This window comes from Capricornis sumatraensis, chromosome 20, assembly GCF_032405125.1.
Source record: "Capricornis sumatraensis isolate serow.1 chromosome 20, serow.2, whole genome shotgun sequence".
In the NCBI taxonomy this organism is placed as follows: Eukaryota; Metazoa; Chordata; class Mammalia; order Artiodactyla; family Bovidae; genus Capricornis; species Capricornis sumatraensis.
The window spans coordinates 16,075,796-16,082,148 of NC_091088.1; positions in this window are offsets into that span (position 1 = coordinate 16,075,796).

A 6,353-nucleotide genomic window follows, 5' to 3' on the forward strand; every position below is an offset into this window, starting at 1 on the left:
CACTGTCGCATGGTGGTTGTCTTTGAGATCTGAGGCCTCAATAGCTGTGCCCTTGGTCCCCAGCCAGCCCGCAGGCACGTCTGGTCTCTGTGAAACCGGCCCGGAGCGGGTGGCCTGAGGACAGAGGGGAAGGGAGTTGTGGGGGGCGCAGGGGGTGTGGTGTTGAATCAGGCAGCAGGTCCCCCACTTTGCTTGCCTTTCACCTTCCAGACCCATCCCTGGGCCTTCTCTGTGGCTTCAGTGTGCCACTTGGGGCCTGGTAACACATAACGTGACCTCGGTCACAGCTAGAAACTGTGCTTTTTCTGTGTCCTGGTGGAAGCAGGGTCCTCCTTCTGGGTGCTGCTTGGAGCTGATGCTGGAGGCACTGGGGCTCTGCGGGCCTAATGTCACCGCCCCCCAGAGCTTGGAAAGAGTTCAGGCACTGACTGCTTGCATGTGGCGGGCGGGGCCTGAGACTGCAGTCCCCAGTTCCCGCACTCTGCACCTTATCTCTGTTCAACCTCATATGTGAGAATCTTCAAACAGACACAAAAGTGGGCAAGTAATATAATTGTGTGCTTGTATAACCCTGTAGTATAACCGTGTATGCTGATCACCCAGCTTCCACAGTCATCGATAATTTTCCATTTCTGTCACACCTTATTTCTTATAATGCCTCACACGTAGGTGCTCATGAAGACTATGCTGGATGGGTGCTGTGCAAATGGGATTGATGGATGGAATGGATGGGTGGATGATGGGATGGATGGATGGGATGGATGGGTAGATGATGGGATGGATGGATGGGATGGATGGGTAGATGATGGGATGGATGGGTGGATGATGGGATGGATGGATGGGTGGGTGATGGGATGGATGATGGGATGGGTGGATAGATGATGGGATGAATGGGTGGGTGGATGGATGGATGGGATGGATGGATGATGGGATGGATGGGTGGATGATGGGATGGATGATGGGATGGATGGGTAGATGATGGGATGAATGGGTGGGTGGATGATGGGATGGATGGATGGGTAGATGGATGGATGGGTGGATGATGGGATGGATGGATGGGTGGATGGATGGATGGTTGGGTGGATGATGGGATGGATGGGTGGATGGATGGATGGATGGATGGGTGGATGGATGGATGGATGGGTGGATGATGGGATGGATGGATGGGTGGATGGATGGATGGATGGGTGGATGGATGGATGGATGGGTGGATGATGGGATGGATGGATGGGTGGATGATGGGATGAATGGGTGGGTGGATGATGGGATGGATGGATGAGTGGATGGATGGATGGATGGATGGATGAATGGATGGATGGATGATGGGATGGATGGATGGGTAGATGGATGGATGGGTGGGTGGGTGGGTGGAATGGATGGGTGGATGATGGCTGGATGACAGGTTGATGATGCTGGATGGGTGGGTAGGAAGGCTGCTATGCTCTGAGTGTTCGTGCCCCACCGGGTCTCACATCTGGACTCTGGGACCTCCGTCACACTCACCTGGGTGTAGGTCTATCTGGAAATTAGCATCATGAGGGTTTCCTGGCTTCTTTCCTACGAGGTGACTGACTCAGTAGACTAGTTTGTTCCCAGGAGCTTCTGGGCACTGAGGCGTCCTTGCCGCCCCAGTAACTAAGCAGCACCCCACTGTCAGGTAAGGGGCCGGGGCCTCAGCAGCTAGGCCCGAGCTCAGAGCTCTCCAGCCAGAACCTTGTTTAACAGGCCCTGAGCCTGCTCCTCCGTGCTGGCTGGAGTCACTCCGATACCAGCCCCCCACTTCTCTCCTGCATGCCCCCGCCCCACCCCCTCACCTCGCATCTTTCTTCTCAGAGGGCTGGACCTTCTCTGCCTCCAGATCTTGGGAGCTCAGAGTTGCACAACTCTGCCCTCTTTCCATCACCTAGGGGCTTTACACTTCTGCAGAAGGGGGCCACCTTCTTCTCTACGTGGCTTAAAAGGGTGGAGGATCTTAGCCCTTTTTCGATCAACAGCTTACTCTGAGCTTTGTTCTAAATTAGGCATAAGGTACATTTAAGATTTAAATGGAGCTAACTGTCTCTTTCTGATTTTTAACTGAGTTGTAGGGCATTCATTGGGATAATAAAGTCCATCTTGATCTCTTCTCAGATAGAAACAGAAGCATCCCCATTATTTCTCATCATCACACAGAGCTGCTGCGTTCTTTGCAGTTTAGAAAAAGTGGGAGAGGTGACCCCAGGTCTCTTTTATTTTTTTCTTTTCAAATTGCATTTCTCAACTAGCTAAATTTTTTTAATATTTTTTTAATGTGGACCATTTTTAAAGTCTTCCTTGAATGTGTTATATTCAGTGTTGCATCTGCGTTATACCCTGGTTTCTTGGCTGTGAGGCGTGTGTTATCCTAGCTCCCCAACCCGGGGTCAAACCCGCACACAACCCCCCACCTCAGCCCCCTGCACTGAAAGGTGAAGTCCCAACCAGGAAGACCGCCAGGAAAGTCCCTTGACTAGACAGCTCTTCATCACTGAGAAAAGGAGGAAGAAACTGCATTGACCCCTGCTCTGGGCCAGATGCTCCCTGCGCCTCCCACCCTGAAGTCTGAGGGAATGACTCTCATTCGCAGACGAGGACACCAAGGCTCGGGGAGGGCCGAGCAGCTGCCCAGGCAGGAACTGGGCCCGAGCCAGACCTGCCCCACGCTGTCCACACCACCCTGCCTCCCGACCCCACTGGCCAAGCAAAGCCCCGGAGCCGGAGGCCAGCACTCAGCAAGCGCGAGGGGGGTGCAGGGAGGCAGCCTGGCTGGGGATGGGCACGTCCTGTGACAGTAACATTCCAGCAAGAGGGAGGCTCCCGGGAAGGTGTCAGCCAAGCGGCTTCTCTAAAATCTGAGCAGTCAGGGTGTTCTGGGTCAGGCTCAGACAGTTCAGGGCAAACAGAGAGAATCAGCGTCAGCCCAGAAGACCCCCGTCCCCTCGGATGCAGGGCAGCTGAGCACGTGGGCAGAGGCAGCATGGACCACCGAGGGGGGAGGAGCAGAGCACGCTCTGGGGTCCTGACTCGGACCCCACGTCCTCTCCAAGGCCTCGGGCTACTCACTGGGGATGCTCTTCTGCCCTGGGGTCTGCCCATAGCTCCACCACTGCAGGGACCACCTCTCGGGGTCACACCACCTCTAATCACCCTGGCAGCCCTGGCCAGGGTGGAGCAGTGAGGAGATGGGCCCTGCGAGTCGTCCAGCAGGAAGACGACGTCATCTCCCCACCTGTCGAGTGGAGCCACGTCCACGGTTCTCGTGGTGACGAGAGGTGACCAGTGGCGGGGGCCGTTCCCAGGAGAAGGGAGGGCAGGGGTGGGCCGTAACCCACCTGCCGTGGAGCCTGCCGCCTGTGGGTGACAGAGGCTGGAACCTCCAGGCTTGTCCATTTCAAGTAAATTCCTGTGAGTCTGCTGGCTTGTAGCCAGGGCTCGGGAGGAATTTTCTGTCCACCGGAGAAACGGCAGTCCTCATTCACGTGCTTCAGGCGGTGAGCCCCAGGCATAATGTAGTCCCACCTCGATAACCGTGGCAGGGAAGGAGGAGACCAGAGAGCTGCCTTAAGTATTCCAAACGCTGTTTTCCTGGGAGAGAAGAGGCTTCGCGCTGCCCCAGAGAGGACCCCACAGGCCTCACCCCCTCCAGGTCCACCTCTCAGCAGCTTGGCCAGCACCCCCAGCAGCCCTTGCAGAGCAGACCCAGCAGGCACCCTCCGGCAGTGGTCAGGGCTGGGCAGCCCACTGTGCCGAACATTCAGAGCCCCAGCAGGTGCGCCCCCGGCCATCCTGCTGCCTCCCACCCGCCCCCAAGTCTCGGCCTCAAGGCCTGATCCTAGGAGCCCTCTTCTCTTCCCTGGAGAACCTCATCTCTCTCCATGTCTCTCCTTGGCACCTGCACACCCGATGACAGGCATGACCGTCGTCCCTGCCTGCCTAGGGCGGCCCCCATCCCAGGTGCCCCTGTGCTGGGCATCGTCGTTCCAAGAGGGTCTATTCCCTCTCAGAAGTGTCCCAGTTTGGATGGCCGGTCTGCCCACTGAGGACGCACATGTGGGTATTGACAATAACACCTGCAGAAGGGCGTCTGGCTTTCACCCTGGGCGCCTCGCACCCTGAGCCTCGCAGCCCCCTTAGGGGCAGGGTCTCCTGGCCAGGCGTGGCCCCCGGCCCTGGCTCTTCCCACAGAGTCCTGCCCCCTGGGGCTGCTGCATGGGGACAGGGCAATGTCCCTCTCCCTGCAGGAACCCACAGGACCTCATTTCCTCTAAATCCACCCAGGAAGCATGGTGCCAGCTGCCTTCGTGGAAGGCTGTGGGTGCAGGCGCAGCCTGGGCAATGACTTGCGTTCAGTGTGAGACCCCGCGGGGGCTGTGACAGGAGTCTTGTCCCCACTGACGGCTGAAGACATGGAGGGAGGCCCAGGGGGACGGGCTAGGGGCCGCTCTAACAGCCCTGCCCCATGACCCGAGACCCGTCGGGCCTGGCTCCCTTCAAACACAGAAAGGGGAAGTTCAAGGACATGCTTCTCCTCCCCACAGCCCCACTTCCCCCTCCCCTGAGCTGCACAGTGTCCCCGAGGCCCCCACCTGGCGGTGAACGCAGTCTGCATGGGATGCCAGGGCTGTGCACGGGGGTTTGGCAGGCAGGTCTGGAGCCCAGCATGGCGTCCGCCACACGCAAGCCCTTAGATGCAGTAGTCCCATGGTGGTGACTCGCAGTGGCCAGAAGGGGAAGAAGCCCACAAATCCCCCTTTGCCATTGTCATGCAGGGTCAGAGGCCAATCTGATGTTGAAAATGATTCCGAGCCTGGATCCCAGTCGCGGGCATCATGGGTGCTGTGCACACCACTCGCCACTAGATGGAGGTGTTGCCCCTTCCTTTCCTGAACTTGGGCCCTTTAACCACAACTTGCGGGCTTCCCTAGTGGCTCAGCCCTAAGAATCCACTTTCAAGGCAGGAGATCCCTGGGCCAGGAAGATCCCCTGGAGAGGGAAATGGCAACCCACTCCAGTATTCTTGCCTGGAAAATCCCACAGACAGAGGAGCCTGGTGGGCTATAGTCCATGGGCTGGCAAGGAGTCTGACACACCTTAGCAACTAAACAACAAACAAAGCCCCGGGATCCCGCAGCCGCTGAAACCTGCCCCCAGATGCTGCAGGCGCCCCATCCTCTCACAGGAGCTAAGTGACGCGAGCTGTGCCAGCCTGCTGCTCCACTGGCTTTCCCCAAAGCTCCACCTACCCCTGCCCCCCGCCCCAGGGCTCTCAGGGCCCCCAGCTGGAGCTGGTGGTCTGTCTCCAGTGGAGAAGAGTGGAGATGTTCCCCAGAGTCCCAGGGCACCCCCTCCCCAGGCCTGCAGGTGGGTCTCCATGCAGGCTGACTCAAGACTGACTTTCTGGTTCAAGCACGGAGCCCAGATCACAAATCCTACTAAATGCAGAAGCCGTGGCCCCAAACTTACAGACGTTTGGTAACCAGAGCGATGTTTACATCATGGCCCTAATGAACACTCAGTATCTCGTGTCAGTAAATAGCATGTTAAAAACAAAGCAGTATTATAAAATTCTGGATAAACATGGTTGCCATCTGTGATTCATGTTAGTGGGAAAACTGGACGAAGCATCAGACAGATCTACAGACGTTCCCCTTGAGGATCTGGTAAGAACTCAGAAGCCTTTGGAAGAATGGGAATTGGAAGAGGGTTCAGTGAGGCCCTGGCCTTGTCCGAGAGCCACCAGGCTGGCACATGCCTCTCACTCCAGGGACCTTCCTTCTGAAGGGTCCTGTCTCTGGACTCACATGGTGGACCTCTGCCTTGGGCGTGTCCACGGGAGCTCCTGCAGTTCTGCTCCCCAGGGCCCCACGGTCAGGACAAGGACCAGAAGGAAAGCCACCTGCAGGCAGAACTCAGAACCCGGCATTTCAGCCCATTCAGGCCAGGAGGTGAGCGGCTCCCCATTCCACCTGGCGAGGACTTGGCACCCTGATGCTGGGGGCTGCCCGGGCTCTGTGGGCCTTCCTGAGCTCTGCAAATGCTTTATAAACCTTCACTTGAAAACCTGCACACAGGACCTCCCCTGGCGGTCCAGTGGCTAAGATGCCGCCCTCCCAGTGCAGGAGGCCTGGGTTCAGTCCGTGGTCAGGGAGCTAGATCGCACGTGCTGCAACTGAAATAGATCCTGCGTGCTATGATCTAAGACTTGGTACAGCTGAATAAACATGTCAAATTTTTCTAATAAAAATCCGTACACAGGTCCGCACATGACCTCCCCGCATGGATGCTAGTGTTAGCGGCCCTTCCGGGGCTGTGAGATACTTGCTGTGGAGGCTCTG